This window comes from Diorhabda sublineata, chromosome 4, assembly GCF_026230105.1.
Source record: "Diorhabda sublineata isolate icDioSubl1.1 chromosome 4, icDioSubl1.1, whole genome shotgun sequence".
Taxonomy (NCBI): Eukaryota; Metazoa; Arthropoda; class Insecta; order Coleoptera; family Chrysomelidae; genus Diorhabda; species Diorhabda sublineata.
Genome location: NC_079477.1, coordinates 33,489,204 through 33,512,150, shown reverse-complemented (window position 1 = coordinate 33,512,150; position 22,947 = coordinate 33,489,204).

Sequence of the window (22,947 nt, the reverse complement as noted above, 5' to 3'; positions counted from 1 at the left end):
TTTACAGAATCGATGAGTAAATTAGTGGAAGAAGTAGAAGAATTTAACAAAAATAAATAGTTCACGAGCGTGAAACTTTGTATTATATTACTGGAGGAGCACCAATTATTATTGTTGGACGATATCAATGAAATGTTGTTGTCTGAATTATAGTATCATGTCCTATGCTCTAAAACCTAGAGTAAAAAAAATGTACTGCTTTTACCATTAATGAATGATGTTGATGAAGTCGATGTAGACCGTGGATTGGATTGGATTGCTATCATATAAAAAATTGAAATGCAGATGGTGGATAACTGCTAAAATACAACGGAAAAAATGAATGTGTCATATATGACTACAATGGAAAAATGGTGCTGATAAAGTCAAGAAGAGAAATTTTCTACAAAAACTTGCCTAGCGTAAAACTATCTAAGTATAAAATATACTGATCAACACCTGTCGAGACCTATAAGAACAAGAAGAGAACAATTGAAAACACCCATAGACGGCCACGACGTCCCAATGAACTACCACGTACAAGACATTGTTTGTCTACCTTCGAATATGGTTTACTTTGTTTGTTTGGAAACTGCAGACTAAAAAGTATGTTTACAATCACTATGATTTTTTTATATAATGTATAAACAGTTTCATTTATTTTGTCTATTCACGGCAATCTTTACGTTTGTTCCGAATTGGGTTTGTATATTTTTTGTTTCTCTATACATCCCAGCTATTCCAATTTTTATGTACTATGTATATTGGCTGTTCCAATCCATACTTAATATGTGTTGACTCCGTTGTATATTGCCTCAGATTTTTTTCCGTTTTTCCTTCTGTCAAACCTAATTTTTATCAAGGAATTTTTTATCTTATAACTGATCGGTTATTTAATTCCTCTGATCCTGAATATAATTTAAAGACTTTAAAGGAGTATTGAAAATGAATCTTTTCGTCAATTAACTATATAAACTTTAGCGATACTAATAATTCTAAAAGCAAAGAAACAATTGTCGGAAAACAATTCAATCCTATAATAGTTCAGTATGGCAACAGAAAATCTTGTTAAAAATATACAGAACACTGCTTACTATACATTAAAGTGAGGAAAATTTCCACTTAAATCCTAACGTTTTCAATATCCAATATTCCCAATCCTCCATCTCATATTTGTAGCTAACGCATGACATACATACATTGATTAAAACCAGACAGAAACTTCAAACCAATTGCTTTTTTTCATAATTTAGACTAATTTTTTCCCTCGTTATATCAACCTCAATACTTTTATATATTCATGTGACAACAAAAGCCGGTACTGCGTGACTAAGGTATAAGTTGTTTATGTCTGGTTTACTTCTGTGAAGGCAATTTTAACTTCTGTTTTAATGGTGGAATAAGCTCCCCTAAAGAGCCCCTCATTAATTACACGGGTAACTGGGATTATACTTCAACCCTGCCTGACAAGCCCGTTCTTAATTCTTGAGGTCGACAAAACATGGGACACCCACGTAATAATGGTATAAGTTTATATACACTTAGAATATCTAGGTTATATTTTCGTTATATTTAGAGATTTAAGATCAGGATTTAGATTTTTCGACAATAATTCCAAAGGATTCAGCATTGCAGTGGAGTATTTAGTATGTGGATATTGGAGAACTATTATAAGAAATTATTGATGATACGACTGAATGCTGTTCCTTTTCTTTTAGAAGCTTTTGTAAGATCTTTGTGATTTATAACATCACTTATTTGAATGATTTATGTAGTCGAGAGACAGTATTTTGGAAAATTTGAAATTAATGTGTCTTAAAGTGGATTAAAATTAAATGAATTTTTGTGGAAATGGAAATTTTAAACCAATATTCCAGTTATCTATTCAGTAACAATGTAAATACAACTGCCACAAGTGACAAATATGTGGTGATTTGAAAGTTGAAGCACCTGTGAAGTTACTTTTTGAATAAATATTGAAGATAACTGTTCTGTTTCTGGCAAAATGAATATATGAAGCGTAAAATACATTAAATTTCTCCATGTTAATTTCAATGTTTGCTTCCATGATGATAAATTAGCGAACAATACCAAATCGTCGTCAAAAAGATAATAGGATATTCCAAATTTCCAAATTTCTATATTTGTATCTGTTTCACTTTTGTTCTCAGTTTTCTTAATACATAAACCATTTTATCATTATGTATCGGTCCAGAATCAGTACTTCCCCTGTCTTAATTTTTTTTGTCGTTAAATCTTCGGATTGATCATTAATTTTTCTTACCTGTATTCTTTTGTTGCATATATACAGAGTCCTTAACGACGAGCTGAATCGATATGTATATGGGAAAGTACTGGGACTAGTGTTCTCAAAATTTGCTTGCATGGGTTTTTCGAAATGCTCGTTTCAGCTAAAATAATTTCAGTTTTCTATAACTTACCTAAAGTCCACCATTTTTTAATTATTTCACATTTTCAATGCAGCCCTCCGTTAAAAAAATTATATTTCTAAGATTAAGTGAATCGGGTCTAATATTTTTAGGATTTTGACACTTACAGCTTTCAAAATCCGTGAAAACCTCGACAAAAATTAATATAGGGTGTTCAGAAAATAGTGCAGTATTTCACTATCTAAAAACTTCTAAAACTTAATTTTTTCAAATGGCAACCCCCATTTTTCTCTTTACCATTGCAGTCTACGCTTTAAATTAAGGACATATTTATGAATTAAGCCGAAGTATACTGTTTAATTTGTTTCCAGCTCTTTATCTAATATCTGACTCAAAGTAAACATATGTTCTTGTGTACTTCTTCTTTTCCCAAAGCCGATTTGCTATTTCTCTAATTGTAGATCCCTCTCCTGCCAATTTTCTAAACCACTCTTGTGGTCTTCCAGTACCATAATTAGAATTGTTATGCCTTTATAATTATTATTATTTTTAGACCCATTTCGCTCATATTTCGTAGTATTTCTGATGTTATATTGTCGTAATCTTCTGCTACACGTCTTCTTAGCTTTTGTACTGCATGTTGAACGCCTTCTGTATGTATCAGTAATGTAACTATTAATTTATTTAATTCATGTTCTGTTTGATTCCATCAAACAAAATAAACAATAGGTCTGAATTAATTCCAACTTTTATAGGAAACGTTTGCCAGATAGGGTAAAAGTTTTCCGACGGTTGTTTTCGTTTAATTCTGGCAATTTTCAAACAAGTTTCCTCTTCCTCAAATGTGAGGAATTCACGTAATATCCTGTTACTGCACATTACGAAGTAAACATTAGATAAATCATTATTCCTAATATAAACTGCTCGTTAAAAACTGATTCTTGGCTCCTAAAAGCAACTTACAGATGATTTATCATACAAATACTGAATAATATTTTATTGTTTGTGTGTTATTTGTAATGGACATAGTCAAAAACCGATTTTAAATATTACTAGATAGAAGTAGAAGGTGCTTAATCTGTTGAGCTCAATTGTTTTATGAGAAACATATTCAGAACTCATCTATATTTTTTTATCACTCACTTGAAACTAAATTTTGAGCGAGGTTTCAAGATGTTACTCTAACAGGGAAGTTGACTGATCGGCAGGAAATTTTGCTGTGGACTCTTGACCTATTATGTTTCAAACCGAAGCTTGATGAATATAAGGTATTTGCTAAGTAAACAAGATTTACGTTCTATAAGTCATAAATTACTATCCCGCAAGGGTGGTGAATTCGTTTACAACTCATCGTCAACACCAATCGATAACTATTGAAACAGTATCAAAATGCATTTTTCATAATTGAGAGTGGGTAAGAAATATAGTTGAGCAATTGAGGCAGGAAACAAGTCAGTTATTTTCAAACTCTGTAATTTCGAATGAATGCGTATCCCTAAATCAGTTAAGGAAAGAAACATCTCAGAACACTAATTTAAAATTGCAGTTTAAGAATTACATTCGTACGAAGCCGATTCTGGTCGCGTATTTTTTTTTTTTCATGAAACTTCAACATTTGAAAGTTTAATTAGGTTTCCATAGAACGAATATCCATTAATCATTATTTAAAATTGTTTATTCGCAATCTATTATAATTGCACTAATCACTTTGTGTGGAAACGGATTTATTTAAATGAGAATATGTAATCCACAGAAACGATTATTCACAAATTTTTAGTATGCAATCGAAAAAGAGACTTCATTATTCAAATAATGATTGTTTACCATTTATATAAGGAAGCAATTTGATAAAAAATCACCAATATGTTGGTAATTGATGACACTAGAAAATAAAAAAATTATTACACTAAAATAAACAATCAAAGGTCAGTATTAATTAATAGGTGAAAGCTGACTAAATATTATAATAGAAATTGTACCATTTATTATGATGTAGAAACTACACAATGAGCCCATGAACCATCGCATAGGTACAGAAACAGTGAGATAAAAAATCGACTAATTTGAATTTATTATGCTTTAGAGTTTAGAAGAATAATCTATAATAATGAGTGCAGCTTTATCAAAGTTCGGATTGTTCTCGCTAAGTTTGTGGTATGCATAATATCAATTTTATTTTTAAAGTGAGATGTTTTTTCACTGGAAGTCCCTGGACTCAACTATGTAAGAAGTTCACATAGTTATTGTAAAAATCGTTCATATCAGTTTTCAATGTTCTCAAACGTCCCGTGGCCGGAATTGCAAGATTTTCATATAAATCGACAGCTATTAATTAGAGGAACAAAATGCACTCTGTGAGCGTTGATTTATTTGGCCGAAAGTATGAAAAAAAATAATTATTAAAAAAAGCAAAAATGTTTTCCCGTCAAACCGGATATAGATAAAAAACGTTGTATTCGATAGGAAATTTTGTGAATTAATGAAAAAAATCGGTTTACCAATTTTTTACAGACGGAAAGGCCCGGCTTACCTATTTAAAGGGTGTGATCGGGAGATAAAATTTCCCCATCATTCGGGAAAATGTAATTTGCTTATTTTCAAGTAAATTTTAAAAATATCGTGGTATGCGTCCATATAACAATTAAATATGTTATTTATATCTTAAAGTCAAAGTTCTAAAAGGATAAATAGAATCGAAGGAAATGTAAGAATTTTTTTTTCGAGTTCATTTTTATCGCAGTTTATTAAAATATCGTAATCAATTTATTAATTTAAGATAATATAATAAACAATTGTTTATAATAAAGCATAACATAATTATTATCATTCGTCACAATTATAATGTTTTTCATCCTCTGATTCGTCACATTCTTCATTATTTTCATGTTGACTCAGAATTTCTTCAACTTTCAGTGGTGCCGCTGGTCCGTTATACCACAATGGTATAACGAGTTTATGTTTATGATTTTCCGTGAATCCACATTCGATTGGATTATATAAAAATGCGTTTTGGTTACGTAACATTTTGCCACATTTGATTTACGAATATTGTGCTTGAACTTTTTTGTGATAAGTCTTTCCAGCACGGCGGAATGTTACTAGAATTAAAATTCATCGTGCCTTTATAAAATTCTTCTTTGTCACTTATACTTGCAAAGAACTTCAGAAATAATTCAAATCTTGCAGCATTTACATCAATATTTTGTACATTGTACATTTAATTCGTAAATATTTGTGTTGTATCTGTTTTTTCTTTATTATTAATTTCTTGTGGATTCGTTGAATGCTCAAAAATATTTTGTATCAATACTTACTTTACCAGGGTCCACGAAAAACTACGTAGCTTTTGGAGCTCACACTATATATAATATTCTGTATTAAATTATTTTATGTATGAAGAAATTTTTAATAAGAGTGATGATAATAATTAAAAAATATTAAGAAATTAATATAACAATATTGTTGCAAAAAATATTTAGTATATAGTGAAATGATGTAGTTGAAGGATTGTTGCCATTGATGAGAATCCACTCCCTATATAATAAAACAATATTTTCGGCCGTTTTTAAGCACGCATACAACGATATTAAATAAGCAAATCAAGTTTTCCCGAATGATGGGGAAATTTTATACCCCAATCACACCCTTTAAATAGGTAAGCTGTGTCCTTCTGGCTGGAAAAAAATGGCGAGCCGATTTTTTTCATCAATTCACAAAATTTTCTCTCAAATACATCGTTTTTTTATCGAAATCCGCGATGACGGCAAAACGTTTTTGCTTTTTTCTAAATAATTTTTTTTTCATACCTTCGGCCAAATAAATCGACGCTTACCGAGTGAATTTTGTTTCTCTAATTAATAGCTGTCTTTTGAGATTGCCAACTTCCGGAGTATCAGCTCAGTTTCAGGCGAATTGTCCGTTTTTGCACGATCCGTTTTAGTTCAGCTCAGCGCTGTTATCCCTTGATGTTCAGACTTGGATTGCAGCTACTTTACCGGTGTGAATTTGGATCGCAGACAGATAGCGACTCTTTGTAGTAGCTTTAACTTTGACGTTAAAGATGAAGTAACTTTTCGAAAAACAGTTGTAATATATACATAACAATTATTATTGAAAAATTGGTAATTAGTCGCCGAAGCGGTTTGTTAAGATTTTTTCAAAAATTCAGCCAACTAACCAAAACTAAACCAAATTCCAAAAAGTATAAAAATCGATTGCTGGATTTGAATTATTGTTTATTCGATTTATGTAAAGAATTTTTGAAAAATCCTTTTAAATCGCTTAAGCCGCTATATCGAATAATTACCGAAAAATTTAATCAAAATTTTGAGAAATTTGAACAAATCATCAATGACGTTAGCATATTTTTTTTATTTTGAAAAATAGTTGATTCATGATTCATGATTTTCACTTTCGTCGTCCATAGTACTGATAATTGTTTCTGTTGGTTCTGTTGGTCGATGATAAAGGAAATGAGTTCATAATACCATGGTGATAGTTCAGTTCCTGTTCCACTTCTTTCACTATCTTCAACTTAAATTCTTTGTTATTAGACTTTTGTATTTTGTAGCATTTTCGTCGTATTTTTGGTACTCCTCCAACAGAAGCGCGAAACCCTTATATTTGCATTGCGATAATTTGAGCCCTATTCGTTGTTATATCGACTAGTGAATAAACTCCGGAACAAATTCGTGATCCTTCCATATATTTGTACAATCCATCAACCAACGAGAACAGACAGATCCAAACTGAGACATGAGCATGCTCTTGACGTGTTTGTTTACACATAGGAATTCTTAGAATTAAATGGAACAATAGGTCTGTCCATCCCGTCAGTTCTTTGTCTTTGTTTGGGCTTTCCTTCTGTTCTTATCTTTTTACAGCTAGAAAAATCAGACAGTTCGTCTGAGACCAAAACTGAACTGAGAATAGATAAGACCGTGTAAAATTGCCTTAATATGATTTTAGATCCCGTTTGATTGAAAATTGTTTTAATCACAAAATTTTCAATCACCTAGAACGTCTAAGAAGCTTATAAGCCCTCGTCTGATAAAAATTTGGGATACTGAATTCAAACGTGTCCATATCATCTTGACTGACAAGAAAAGTTCTCCAAATGTTACTGGACGATAGTGAGATTAAGATTAGAGAAATAGAAGAGACCATGGGCATGTCAAAGCAATGCTTTTGCCATATACCCTCTGAAGATTTATGCATGAGTAAGCAACTCATGGTATGCCCCTGATTCCACTACTACACTACTGAACCGAAATAACACTCAGAACAGTTGATTGAAAAGGACGAAGCTCCATAGTGTTCGTCGGTTATTTTCAAAAAGATGAAACGGGAGAGTATAATGCATCATTACTTGACAAAATTAATGGAGAAATTGCAAAAAACCGAGCGTAGTTGAAGAAAAAGATAGTGCTTTTCATTAAGAGAACACACTTTCCCACACTTCGGTGATCGCATGGCTAAAATTCCTGAATTGCACTTTGAATTAGTTGCCCACCCAACTTATTCACCACATTTGGCCCCCAATGACTTTTTCTCGTTTTCTTATCTCAAAGTTTCACTTGCAGGAGAGATATTTTTATTAAACCTGGACGTTATGGTATACGAAAACGCTTGTTTTAAGGAGGACGCTTAAAATATAGAGATAAGAAATAAGGAGATATGATAGATAGTAAAATGGTCTAAAACAATTTATATTTGAGTAGTTTTTACAATGGGATACTAAGCTAGGGCACGTGGATTGCTATATATCCAACCTATGCACGTCACGTTATTCATAAATGTGAAACCAATACAAATACTTATTCTCAATTATCATTGAAACGAACGTGTTCTTCTATTTCATCTCAAAATACGTTAATATAATATCTGTCATTGGATTTAATTACCATTATTAATTCCACCGTAAATTCTATATCCATCCTTGAATATAAAATTGTCGTTCGTTTGCGTCAGTGAAAAAGAACTCGTTGTAAGTCTTTCATACATATAACACCTACCCCATTATTAGAGCAGTAAAACGCACCTTTGACGTATTATTCGAGTAATCAACAAAATTATTATTCATAACGCACAAACGACCAATCTACTACTCTCCATCTAGTTTTGTTTTTCCACTTTGCATACGATGCTAATATTTTTAGGCCAGGTGTTCACAAGTAGATATTTTGAAAATACTTGTTGATAACACTGGTGGACAATATAGACAAAAGAAATGCTTACTGTAACATAAAACTGAGCAGCATACTAAAATTTGGTAGAATGAATTTATCTAATTACGAAGGTTAAAACACGTGAAGTTTTTTTGTTACTCTAAAAATCCACATGCGGAACAGTTACGTTTAATATTTATTTGAAACACGATTTTAAGTTTTTTTAACGTTATGTAGCAACTATATAACAAATCAAAAATACAGTATAGCCCGAAATAAACAGAACCATAAACCGAAACATAGGTCTACCTATGTGAACGCTGCCATGCCCGAGTTAATTAGTATAGACCTATAGAGTAAACCTTGAACCATATGGAATCGGCTGACATAAAGGTACAAGTCTGTGATACTTGTGTGATCAATTCACACAACGCTTCGTTTGTCGGGCCATGTAAAGGCCGGGACACACCTATCATACAACCTTCCGATCCTACTACGATAATACAGTCGGACGAGTGTCTGAAAGGAAAATGATATTAGAGTTTGAACAGCATAGTTCACACCTTTACGACACGTGTCCGATCCCAGTCCTACACGACTCCAATTATGCATCCGATCGTGTTCCGAATGTGCAGTCTATTCGTGCAATAATGTCGGATATAAAATCGGAAGAGCTTATTGAAGAAATGAGGAAGTATCCAATACTGTATGACCAGCCAAAGGAGCAGTACCGAAACACCGACTACAAGGACATGATCTGAAACAAAAAATGCGAGGGAATTAAATGTCAAAGGTACAATAAAGATTAGATATTATCCTTACTTATTTCCGCACAGAACTGGTGAGAGTGGCGAATGTATCGAGCCAGAGCAGGACTCAGAAACAACTCGGAAGCGTGTAGGAACGTTTCCGATACCGCACCGATCCGTTCTTTGGAGCAAAATCGGGCCGGAGTCGGATCGGAGTGGTGTATTACAAGTGTGTCTCGGCCATAAGTCGTGGCACAAATCGATTTCTGGATCTTGTCAGGAGAGAAGAGGTTCAATGTGTGAGTGTGTGTGTGCAATTTCAGGACACAGAATCATTGATCCGTATTTTATCGAAAAGAATGGTAGGGTTAATCAACAGAGGTTGATAACTTTTAAAACGCTTCAGCTCTGATCTCCGCCAATTTTGTGGTACACGAGACCACGAGATACTTGCCGTAGCAGCTGCCGTAGTTCGTCAATTTCTTCAGGAGCATTTTCCAAACAAATTTATTTCACGATTTACTGACTTATTCTTCATATTTTCCGGATCTTAAATCTCCAGACGCATAAATTGCTGTTATTTTTAAATATGCACCACAAACCATCGATGAATTGAAAATACTGTACTCTTCGCGAGCCTGAGTCAATCTTTTTTAGTCTTCAAAAACCAACAGTAATTATCCATTATGGCTCTGTCTTATTGCCCTTGGTATAGAATATCCATTGTTCTGATATTTTCTTAAGAAAAAATGAAAAATGGGAATGGACTTCCTTTGCATGAATGTTCATGTCGATGTCTCAGAAAAACTTATACATGCTGAAAATATTCTAGACTAGATAAAGATCAAATTAATCACCAGTTTGATGAAATTATTGGAGTTGTGGTGGTGGAAAAAATTTTGTTTAGTGAGAGGAAAGACTCGAGATAATGACCAACCAAAGCATGAAAATATGTCAGATGGTCGAAGATCGGGAGGAATGGAAAGCATAAAAACTAGTACATGTAATTAAGATGCTTTAAATCGAGTAAGAGACTAAAAAAGAGTTGATGATTTGGAACTAGAGAAAAATTTTCATCCAGAACTTACTTTTACCTCTTGCTGGAAAACTATTATTAATCATATTTTATGATCACAAATAATTTATACATTGAGTGAGTTAGTATCCCAAACCAGCCAGCTTCACCTTTTACCAACACTATTCTGCGACACTCTTCTATCGTTTTATTTTTTATAGCAACAGCTGATATAACGATTCCGGTAGAAATTGAACCCACTGACTTTTTGCTCAATCTACAAGATTGAAACTAAATGCAAATAACTCCAAGATATTAGTAGCTATTTCACAAGGCAGCACACGGCAGCAAGTAACTTTAAGAATAGACTCATTCACAATCAGCTTCATAGTTAGCAAAATTGGGTGTTTTTTGGTATAGTTTTCATATTATCGAAAAATGTATACTGTTAACCACCACACTAAACCCATACTTACAATTACACTGCCTAATTCGTGTTTCCATGATTAAGATCTTTTTTAAAGACCTAAATGTTGGTGTAGGGTTAGTTAGTTATGTGTATTAGTATGTGTTCAGTATTAATTTTACCAATAGTTCCTTCCACAAGTTTTATTTGGAAAATCTTCTTACTAAACAAAAAATTTATGGCAAATATTTTGTTTCTATGTTTATCCTCGTTGACTGGCTCAATAGTAGTCTGCTGGTAGTTATAAATATACGCAGAGCATTATTATTGTGTTTGAAACATGCGTTATAGCGTTACTCACGCATCTAGTGTGACACCGACTCATTATATTAAAAGTCTTCAGTCTCACACGTGCATATATAGAAATAGATTTTACTTTGGTTCGTGTTAAAACTGGCATTTATAATCACCGCTAATCAAATTGGATGTTATTTCTGTGATACATACCATCGCATTGACTATAATAATGGGAATTATATCCTACTTACACATATATCAAATATTATGAGCTTATATGACATATAATTCAGGATGTGGCAGAATAAATAATTTTTTTCAATTTACTATCTGTTTCTGAGTGAAACTATAAAAAAATGATTAATCCGGTAGAATCCTGTTGCTTTCCACCTGATTGTATAGTTTATGGAACTATTCGAATGCCAATTCGAATCAGATAACATGTATGACAAATAGGTATATCAAAATTGGTGAAGTAAGTTAACACGTTCACGAACATTAGACGCCGTACGGCGTTTGATCGACTTCCGTGAACTGGAACAGTACGGCGTCAAAATTTTTATCAAGATTATGAACACTACGCGAGCGGCGTTTCAATTTTCATTTAGTTTATAGTTAAAGCCGACGATACTGCCACAAAAGGAACGAATTTCCCATTTAGACTGAAGAACTCTGCACTCACTATGAATTTCACGATTTTCTGACATTATGCCAAAATTGTAACAATTATGGAATTCGACACAACAATTGAGAAGATCGCACGCGCAATGCACAATACCTTCACAATCACTACTTCGCACTACAGTTCGATTACTTGACTCAACTGACTCACGTCGTGCCGACGCACTTATTTTATATGGTTAAGGAAGGTTCTAGTCTAGACGCGAAGCGCGTGGTGATGGGGTTAGTTGAGCAGTCGAACTAATCCGCAGTGCGGCTATCGGGAGAACTTCAAATATCCGATCGTAATTACGATGAATGATGCAATCGAGTTTACCGTCCGCGTCTACTTCACGAGGATTCTCGATCGCAGATTGGATTTGTGCGAGTGGCACCTTCAAGCTGAAAGGTATGGTGAATCGGCATAACGGTGTGTGCTGGATCGACCAGAATACTCACGCCTTCATTAAAGATAAATTAAATATGACTGGGGTCTGTGTGTGGGCAGGTATCCAAGCGAGTGGTCTCGTGGGTCACTTCACGGGCCAAAGTTATCTGAAAATGCTCAAAGATTCACGTGGGCAAATGGAGACAACGATACAACACTCGCCAAAATCCGTTATTTATGCAGGGTCGAACTTCGCCGCACTACGCATTATGTCTGTGGGAGTACCCTTATGTTCATTTTGGAGAATGATTTGGGATAGGCAGACGAGGATTCGTTGAGTGGCCCGCACGGTTAAGTGGCCTGACACCCTGTGATTTCTTCCTGTGGGGTTTTTTCAAAGACCGCGTTTTTGCAAGGGGACCACGCAATTGAAGAATTTGAAACTCTTCGCGGATAACTTGGAATCAATTTGAACACTTGCAGTAACCCTATTTCGAATCACTTTTGTAATATCTCTCAATAAATTCATTTTGACGCTGCATTTTTTCACTCAATGCAAATTTGTTGCCTGACTTATGCCGACCTCTGTATTTCCATTTCTTCATTATTACAATGTATATAGTATTTCAAGGAAGTTTGTAGTCTAGTCTGGCATGCCTCATTTCCTTGCTTTATTGGAACTTTTTGTACACAAAAAAGCCAATTTCGCTGCTTTTTGTAGCTATTAATAGTGTAAATTATGCTGTAATGTTCCCTTAAGTTTTATTATTGAGTTCTACAGTTTTTTCAACCCCGAGAACGTGTTTTTGATTCCTCATATTTTCTTTTACTAATGTTTTTTTTCTTTCTTCTTTCCCACTGACAACTAGGATTCAGGATTTATTTTAGTCCTCTCAGGTTTGAAAATAAATAAATTTTTCTTCAGGCTTTTCTGGTCATGACCGTGCGAGAAATCTCTCAGGTTTACCTTACTGGAAAAATAATCAATTCTTCCCGAATATTTCTATGATCAAATCACTCAGTTTATACCATCTAATTAAAAACCTTCTATGAATTTCAATACAACCAAACTCTCATTTTAGTTGCTTATTAATATGGCTGATGAGTTGAATATCAATCTAAAGTGTAAACTACTGCAGTTCATCTATGATGTAAAGAAGTTGTTGTCTATGTAAACTAGAACTGAATTTTTGCGCGAATAGATATTTCTGAATATAGTTAACACGATTATATACGAGTGCCGTTTTTTTTTCAACCTCCGATGGGCTATAAATAAAAGACAAGTTCATGTAAAACAATAATTTTATTACTAAAAGATTGGTACACTTCAGGTTACCTTTCGACTTAATCACCGAAAAGATTGAGACTTTTGTCATATCTGTAGACAAGCTTTTCAATACCCTCTTCAAAGAAAGTTGCCGCCAATGTAGCTTAACCGTTCAGTAACAAAACAGGCCTTGAAACTTTTGGTAATTCTGTAGACAAAGCAGTAATGGTGAATCTGCTGTTTTCTTTAGCCATTCTGTCAACTCGTTGAACCAGGTCATGTGAAACGACAGATTTGCGTCCTTCGCCTCCTTCATCATGTTCATCATTACAGTGAAATTTCGACACCATTCACGCACAACACCATCATTCATGAAGTTTTCCCCATACACACGACTCATTCTCCGATGCAGCACTTCGCAATTCATACTTAGCGAGAGCATCGATAATGGCGGACATGTGTACGTGGCTGTAGCACAACGCCGACTGACGCCTGAATGTCAACAAAGGCGGAATATGTAGTGCGAGAGCTTCGCAGTTGCCTACAGCGTATGTCCGCTCTCGGCACGTAGAGCTCGGAGGTTGAAAAAAAGACGGTCCTCGTACAATGTATCACTTCTATTATTTCATCATATTGGATCTAACAAACGTTCTCATTCATTGATTTATTTATGTGATTGTCCCATTCGCCTGCGGTTATTCTTACATTCAAAGGTTACTTTACACGCTTGTTACGTAAATTACTATTTTAGCAAAAATGGCATTAACGATAGTCTGGTAAAAAGTTATCTGTATTTTGACGATAAGAGATCAGTGAAAATGGTAGAATATTCTGTTATTTTTGTCTTTTATCATGATTCGATTGATAATAATATACTTTTACCTAGTCTTGAATGTCTTCGCGTTATATAATGTAGGTGTACTCATAAACTCTTTATTACTAATTCAGTACATCTTTAACAATAATCTTGATTTGTGCTTCAATAATGAATCACAAAAACAAATTGGATAGTGGGATTTCAACATGATAGGATAATGTTAGAGTTGGAAAAAATAAATTTTCTGATGTAATTTGTTGTATATCTTCTCTTCGTACGATTGTTTTATGAAAGGTAATAACAAAATAAAGACTACTTGTATTTGCCATATAATAATATATTTTAACAGCAACTACAATACAAAATTTACACACTATATAATAACTTTAATAGAGTAATATGAATATAATACATGGGGGACTTGAAAATGCAGGAAATATACACCAAGGTAGTAATATGCAAAAATATTGCTAACTTTGAATCTTTTTTGTCGTCCACCAGAATTAAAAGTCAACAACGCGACAACCTAACTCTTCTTTTTTTTACAAAAATATCGAAATAGTTTTGACTCGGCTTCCCTAAAAATATTCAAAATGAGACTCGAAAGTCTAAACTTCTCCGATATTCATCAATAATTATTGCAAATGATTGCATAAACTCGACAAGAAATAAAAAACCATTGAACATATTTTTATATAAACTCTGTGGTCAATTACATACATTTGTAAGACCTTTGGTGACTCAATGATTTGAAATTTCTTTTTGATAAACAGTACATTTTAACAAAAACAATTTTTACATGAGCAATTTTTACAGATTATGTACAAATGTAGCGAGATCGATTGTGGAGCTTACTTCCAAAACGACAGGGAGTCAAAACAACATCCGCATAACAAAATAAAAAACGGTAAGCACAAATACCCTACATCTAAATCAGTCAACAGTACGTATGGAAAAAAGACATCAACCGACCCGCTCCAAACAATTGTTACTGGGTACAAAAATACACCGAAATAGACTTGTCAAAGTGAGGTTATTTCCAAGGAAAGAATAAAAAAATAACCACTTACACTTAGCTGAAGTCAAAATTTTTTAATATTATTCAAGTTTAGAATTAGGTCATCTTGAAATTGATATATTATTTCTTCTTTATGATGAGCTGTTATAGTGGTTACTCTTTATTCTTTTTTCATCTTACCCTTTCGGAAACATTAATAACATCTGAAAATTTGGCGTTTAATTTAAAATTTGTAACTGTATTTTTAATGAAAGTTATTGAGTGCCATAAATTCTCGAAAAAGAGACCCAAAGTGTCAATTATCAAAGTATAAAAAAGAGAAAAAAATTTTTGGTAGTTATTACGATGGAATTATTGGATCAAATGATTAAAAAAGTCCTCGAATACAGTATATTGCTATTTGTCCACTTTATAGTCGCAAACTGGTCTCTAGATTGGATATTTCAGACGATTGCTAACGGTGATGAAATTTAGTTTAAATAACGTGATTGGAAATGAAGACAAAACTGAAAAACTGTCCTGGACAAATAAAATCATAGCTGTTGATAGTTAGATTGGACTTAATATTGATATATTACATACTCAACCTATCATTACTAATTATCTTCAGCAAATCTTTCTCTTTTATGCTTTTCCCATATTTACATTCTTTTTTTTTTCTAGATGGAATTTTAACAATAATTTTTGCACTTTTTTAAATTTGTATTGAAGCTAAGAATTAACGGTCTTCAAAGGGGTAAAATTTAGTACATTTATCATGAAAATTTCTCGGTGTTATCTATTTATCGTATCTGTTTCTATTCTTAAGATCGTATCATATAACCACTTCTAGTTTTTGTTTCCTTATAAACTTCTAACTCAATTTTAAGTTAATATTCTCATTTATTTCCAGAATAGATTGTTACTCATTTTATTAGTAGTGTCTTTTTCTTCTTTTCCATCATTATTATCAATTTGGTAAGCTATTCCAATCATTACTTCGCTACTTACGAATTTTAACAGAAGAAAATCATTATGACTTGTTTAGACGACGACGAAATAAATGTTCTGGTTATTAATTTGAATGACCTTGGCCGAAGTCTTACCTCCTCATCCAGGTACTGGCCATCTAAGAGCAACGTATTCTATACAACTGTTTTATTTGTATACAGGCATTATGAGATCGGACAATCACAGCAGATTAGTTAGATTGTGAATTCGACAAACAATATCATTGTGAGCGGCCAAACAAGTTGCACGAGTACAACCTTCACGCCCGGGAATAATGGTATAAGAGTAGCAAGGGCACACCAATACTTAAACTGAGATCATCAAATGTGAATGTGAAGTCAAATGCTCAAATGTGAAAACAACCAGAGAATGTGGAACTTACGACTGCCTATTTAATACAGACCAATGTTCGTATTGAAGGAAGAACTGAGACCTAGTGTTACTGGACGGTTATTTGAATACCGCCAGTTATTGTGACAAATGTCTGCATCCAATTGTGCTTCCATATGCCGCGCAAGTGGGCCCCAAATTCCAGCTCATGAATGACCATTCCCGTCAAAACATATCATTGACTGAGCAATTTTGGGTTTCTATGGGACGATGACTTTTGCTTCATCAAGGTGCGTTCCACACGAGACAATCGTTTTTAGATTATGTTTAAACTTTTTGGACAGCCCCCAACCAGTTGTAGATCGAAAACCTTAATTTCAGCATACATTACCAAATACCAGGCTATGAATACTATGAGAGAAGGCGGTAGAACTCGTTAAGGTACTTTAGACCAGTATGATCCACGTACACATGTTATGAGTTATTTTATGTCATTTAGCCAAACAAGAGGAAATCCCAAATCGTCATATTTTTGTAAGTTTTCAACGAATTAAGTAAAACAAAACGTAATTTTCAGGCATAATTATCTTTATGACCAAAAAAAGCAGCTTTTACAAAAGTTTGGAGCCTAGTTGTCGCAATCAAATGAGATTCAGCTATAATAGAAATAGGAACACGCTTAAATCTGTTCAAGTATTCAGTCTAGTCATATAGATGTCTTAATGCACTTTTTAAACTTTTCCTTAGAGAAAGGGGATCAAATTATAATGGAAAATAGAATATTCAACAGCCTAGAAAAGTCCGTTGAATCGGTATTTTTTAATCCTTTGCTCGATGATCCGTTATGAATAGAAAGAAGAAGAATCGCTATAAATTGATTATTTTCTCGAACTGATAGTCTTTAGACACTTCTTTTTAAGAAAAAAAAAACATAAATGTTGAGAATTATGACATGGATGCCACAGTCTCCGTATTTGAGTCTAATTAAATTATTATTAAATTTTTTGTTTATCACGTAGTCGAAAATAATTTCGGATAGTGGATTAAGAAAAATAATATAAATATAAGGTTGAATGCTCCTGAAGTACGTAATATAAAGCTTCGGCTTCTCCTCGACATCCGTAATCCAACTTTCTGACCTTTGGTTGTAATCCCCTATAAAATTTTGTAAGAAAACAAAACAGAAAGTTGTCAAAAACTTTTTTTTTGGTTGATAGTTCCTAATGTACTTAATTCATTGTATCGAGGAATAAGATGACAGGAAATTAAGCAAAAGAAAACAGAATAGGAAAGAATGGACACTGCTGTGGAAAAGGAGCCCTCGTAATGACTCCAGCATGCATTACACATGAAAAGGTAGAAAGGCTTCAGGATTAAGTAAGTTATTGTAAAATATATTATTTTGATAAAGACTAAAAGAAGTTGAAACGTCAAATTTTCATCTGTCTTTATAAAATTATAAAAGAAACTAATTTTAAATCAGAAGAGACCTAAAATCAATAACATTTAGAAAAATGAACATATCAAAAGGTCAAAGAAATAAGAATTATGCAAAAATTTTTATATATAAACTGTGTTATATTTATGAAATAAAAACGTTTCCAGATTTGAAAATCTATATTCGATGTGTTTTTTTAGGAAGTGTCTATTACTTTGACAAGTCTCTAGTGCTATACTTTATTCATACTTACAGGCAGGCTTTTAAAAATTTTCGAAAATTCTTATTTATAATATAGGGACAGTCCAAATCTATTATTATTACAGCTAATACACTGAAAGCACACAATTGCGCTGATTATAGCGCTTTCAAATATATTTTTCATTACAAGAATATCAAATGTTGCTCTCTACAAAATTCTATTGAAATTTTAAAAAAGTTTTTAACGCTATTGGTTAATTGTCTATTACAAGTTTGTGCGTTGACATATTTTTCGTTAAAATGGACCGTGAGCAGACGAGAAAGAAATATAGGTAGTGATTTTCAACAATTAGCATTTTTACAGATGATTCATCTATAAGGAAGAAGGAAATTCCTAAAAGTACTGATAAATTCATTTTTATTGTCCTCGTAGATTAATCAAACTGTGTACTCAATCAACAACTTACTAGATTTATATATAATGAATAGTTTTATTCAAACAAAAAAGGTCGACAGTGGGTATAAGAAATATCGAATTGATAAGATTATAAGAAACGATAGCATAGACTACAACATTTCGGTATATTTGGTCCTGTTCACACATTTTGGAACAAATAATCTGTTTTTAGCCTACGTCCGTCGGGTTTTATATCTAATGATCGACTAAATGAAATAGAATTTGGAAAGTTTCATACAAATGGTGATACAATTGGCAATATACAAAAATATGTTAAATAACAGTGGAATAAATGTAAACAAATACGAAATAATCTAGGTAGAGTGATATTGAAGAAATTCAAGAAAAAGTTGGGATAAAAAACAAAAATATAGAGAAATAAGGAAAATTGGAGACCATATAAACAATAGGATAAAATATTGTAACTCTGAACGATTAGAGAAAATGTAAGAGAGCAAAATGTCAATCAGAAGGAACACAAAGAACTTTGGTTACTATTTGCAATGATGAGAAAAATATTGAAAGTCATCAAAATCGAGTGAACAGGAATTTCACCATTCTGGAGTTCCGTAGATTCTCAAACTTTGAGAGAATGTTGATAGAGGTTTAACAGAATCTGCACGTTGCATCCTCTGCTGAGGCGGCAATGTCGCGACAAACCTCTTGTCAGTATTTGTATGCTCTAGCTTTGATTGATACACACAACAAATTTATGGAACTGAGTAATGGGCATAAAAATAAAATTCGTCAATATTCAGTGTGGAGGAATTGACTCATGAATTAGTTTCATTACTCATTGATTATTATTGGTTTCATTTGTAAAAGCATTATTAGCATCAGTTGAGATGAATTTGTACAAGAATGAATTTATTTTAATGCTATGCATTGCAAAAATTTAGTTTTGGAAATAACTATTCAAGACAAAATAAATAATTGTGGTTTTTGAGAACAGTGTCGATCTTTTTTGAGTGGACAGTTTTATATCCGAAATTACAGATAATCACAAAATAATTGAAAATGTTGGAGTAACAATCAAAGTATTTTCACAAGAGATTGGAAGGAATTTGAATGATTTTGAAATAAAATAACCAACTTGACAGCTGCACAAACATTCCTAGCCTACTTGTAATATCGATTTGTATCGACTGTATATCGATTTCTACTACTACTACCACCCAAGTGCTCGATTTGAGATTTTTTACAACGAATTTAAGTACAATAATTATGGACGAGAGAATTACAATAATCAGTATGCACAGGGAATTTCTTATAACACGATTTTTATTTCATTCTCATTGATTAGAACCGTTTTTAGGTTATAGTTTTCATGAAAATGGTATTAATAAAAAGCATTAGAAACTCATTTGCATATATTGCTAACAATAAAAACATATTACATTAACGTAAATGATAAGGGTTAATAAATTAAAATAATCTTAAAGCAATAGTTGGAAAATAGTTAAAAAATATTATTTACCTATCAGAAAAGTATCGATAGATGCCTAAAGATGTTCAAACTTTATTTCCTAATGTGAGAGAATAATAAATCGTTCAATAATCTATTTTCTTTTATTTGAAGGTGTTGGTTAATAATGTACAGAATAAGTTACTAAACATAACGTACATAAGTACAGCGAGAAATGGTATTGAAGTTAAATAAGGAACATATTTACTACAAGAAGAATCATACTATATTTTCCAAAATAATGTTCTATTAGAATAAAAAGATCAAGAAGAACGTCCTAGAGAAAGACCAAATCATCAACTAGCGTCTGATATTTCAGGAAATATTTTTTATAAAAAGAAAATGAAGGAAATATTAAGAGAATCGTATCATCTTAAACCAAAAAATGAAACAAATGAAAATAGTATAAAGAGCTTTGAACAAGTAGATTTTCAGTTTGAGAAAAGTTACTTTTTATATTTAAATACAAATCAACAGCTGCCGACTGCGACTATTGTGGAAATTCAAATAATTCTGTACAGTCACGTAATATCTACAATATGCTTCAATAATTAAATGAAAATATAATTTCCTACCAGCAATCTCAAATGGAAAAATCGATGATCCCCGCAAAAAGATTGTGAATTGCAACAATTATAGTGAATGCATCGACAAAATAGCTAGAGAAAAATCCAACGAAAAATTAGTGCAAATCTAAATTATATGATATGTAACTGAAACACGCTTGAACGAGTTGAATGATTCTTTAGAACCTTACCAGATATAGACACTTACTAATAGGCGAAACAGAATATCTCTTAGAGAAAAAGTTTGTTTCATGTCTTCGTATGACGTTTGCAAAGATTTCACGAGCTTCTTCTATCCTTGTCCTAAGTTTCGTATTCCGGATACTTTTATTTTCCTTTCAAGATGTTATAACATTATCTGGAAACATGGTCCAGATAAAAGATATGCAAACCATTCAAGGTATTCCGAACAACCTTAACATTTCTAACGATGCCCCAAATACAACTGGATTACAGTTTCAATTGGAATTCCAGTCAACTAAAGTCTCGTACAAACGACTGCAGTTCAAAAATTGTTCATATTTTCTTCTACTTTATAAATACACTGCTGGTCAAAAGTTTAAGACCACATTGAAACAACATAATTATCTATCAATTGTAACGAAACCCTATGAGATAAATAACGAAAATGTATACCTGCATATTCTATTGTTAATATAGAATATCTAAAGAAGTCATTTTTTTATTTATTTCCAAGTTATTGGTCAATAACCATGTGTTATTTTCAAGCACCGACAAACTTTGCGTTAGAGCCAGGTGGTCCCGTAGTAATGTATTTTTATGATGTGCTAATAATTAATTGCTTCGCTTTTGTTTCCCATTGGTCAATAATAATTATGTAGCTTCTAAAAACACGTGCTTCCAACTTATTATTACCTAAGGTTACATGGGTTTGCCCGCAAACAATCTCCATTAGACTAAAGTTTTGGTTTCTGCAGACCACGTCAGAAAATGAGAAAAGCACGCGAAATAAGCAAATCCGAAAGTATGATAGCTTTAAAATTAAAGTTATTGAAGACTTCTGTTCATAGCGCAATAACTGGATACAGGGAAACAAGCAGTTCTTGAGATCGTTCATGCTCGGGAAGGCCGAGAGTTAATACGTCAAGTGAATATAATTTCATTGTTATTGCTAGCAAGCGAAATAGAAGTTCAACAGCACCAGAATATTCGTTGTAGTGAAGAAAACTCGAGTTAAACCTTTATTTGCCATCCGAAAACCTTTGCTAAGACCACAAAACAATAACGGAAAAAGCAGATACAGTGGCACCCTGCCCATAAAAATTGGATTGAAGAAGTTCTAATTATGGAATTATGAAAAAGGAACAGTACAAAAAATTTAAGAAAAAGATGCCATGCCGGGTTTGCAATTAATTTGAATTGGGGAATCATTTTCCAACAGGACTGCCACAGAATTGTTCCAAATTTTGTTCGAACAGGTACAAGGAGTACTAATAAACATAGTGTAACCTCGTTAGAGCCCGGAACTCAATCACAGTGAACTTTTGTGGGTAGAGCTTGATAGGAACGTCTGTAATTGTGGTCCGTCTTCGCGAGAAAAACTGCTTTATGCGAAAATTGGTGCAATATATCAACAAATTGAAACAAATTGAGACTTGTGAAAAAAGATCAGAATGTATAAGAGGATTTTTGTGGAAAATTCTACACGATTTTCAATTATATTGATTGTCAACAAGTGTTTTATTGTATGATTTAACAGTTTAATTGAACAATTGATATTTTATTGGTGTTTTATTTAATATTATCACTTTAATTAAGATGGTCTTAAACTTTTGGCTTGTAGTATCGAGTATGATATGAAGTTATTCTAATAGAACTATTGTATTATCCAAATCCATTAAAACATTGAGTATTTTTCACCTTTTTCAATTCGATACGGTTAATTTGCAACAGTGTTATCTTTTTCGTGACATAAGAAAATTAAGAGGTATTGGGTATAAACAATTTTTATCCGATGTTTATTCCAATACATCCATTGTTACATTATACTACCTCTATGAGAATAATTTTTTCAATTATAACCACGTAGAATCATTATTATTCACTCAAGTATCCACCAAATTTGTCTTTTCATTGACCATAATGGACTTGATAACAATTTTACATCTATCGATAAGTCCAATAATGGGAAACCAAAATTTAGAGAGATAAATAGATGGATGAGCTATCACTTTAAAAAGCTTCTTTTCAAATGGCTGCGACGTTTCCTCGCATCAGGCCATAAGCAATAATGAGTTAATCATTCAAATAGTTTTATTGTTTGAATCTGGTTAGGGAAAGTAAAAAATATTTTTAGTATCGATAGTCACTGGATCCTACACTACAT